The following is an 854-nucleotide window of genomic DNA, read 5'->3' as shown; positions in this document are numbered from 1 at the left end:
CACACCATCTATGTTGGCAACCAGCACAGACGCACAGCCAAAAGAAGCGAGTTGGGATGTAGACAGACAGGGATGCAGCTCTTTCCATCTGCTCCCAAAGCATCACCAAGCATGAGAGCCACAATAAGAGTAACATCAATTCCAAGAAAGAGACACTATGGATAGAAATGAACACCAACTGCTCAGTGCTCATGGTCTCTGGGAGAAGTTCTGGATATTAGACGTAATGCATCTTACCTCCAGACCTGGCCGAGCTGCAAGATGTGGATGATGGACTGGAAGAGCCACACGAGCACTCTGCAGCATTTCCGCGTGCCGTCTGCAGGCAGGGTTCTGCAGCTGCCGCTCCGCCGTTCGCTGTCCTTGGTGCTGAAATCACATCCGTCCCCGTTCGGGGAAGCGCTCATTTCCGAGTAATCATACACGAACCACCTGAAACTTAACACCTGAACCACTGCGGAGGGAACCACCACGAACACTAACGTGAGCCCGAACCACCAATAGTCCTGCCTCAAGTAGTAGTCCGCTGCCAGCCACAGGTCGGTGGCTCCGTCGGAGAAGAAGACCAGGAGGGCGCACAGCACCCAGCAGCAGTCCAGCAGCGAGAAGCGCTTCTCGGCGCGAGGGTGCACAGGAGCCGCGCTCTGCTCAGGGCCAAGCAGACACCGAGAAGCGCTCTCACACACGGCTGCTCCATCTGATTTAGCGGCCATGTTTGTTGTAGAAAGAGAGTGGGCAAAGGAAAGCGAAGTACAGTGAGAGGGGAGGGGAATGTGTGTGCTGGAGAGTGTCTGAAAGCTCATGGGAGAGTTGGGAGAGAGAGAGAGAGAGAGAGAGAGAGAGAGAGAGAGAGA

At 54.8% G+C, this 854-nt stretch overlaps 1 pseudogene; it reads right to left on the bottom strand.

Annotated features, from left to right (window-relative positions):
* Positions 1–233: 233 nt before the first annotated feature.
* On the bottom strand, positions 234–731 carry LOC107571664 (XK-related protein 7 pseudogene; annotated as a pseudogene).
* Between the last annotated feature and the right edge of the window lie 123 nt (positions 732–854).

Source organism: Sinocyclocheilus grahami, unplaced genomic scaffold (genome assembly GCF_001515645.1).
Source record: "Sinocyclocheilus grahami isolate Dianchi unplaced genomic scaffold, SAMN03320097.WGS_v1.1 scaffold1631.1, whole genome shotgun sequence".
Classification (NCBI taxonomy): Eukaryota; Metazoa; Chordata; class Actinopteri; order Cypriniformes; family Cyprinidae; genus Sinocyclocheilus; species Sinocyclocheilus grahami.
Note: the sequence above shows the minus strand (reverse complement) of the source record. Positions and strands in the feature narration are given on the sequence as shown.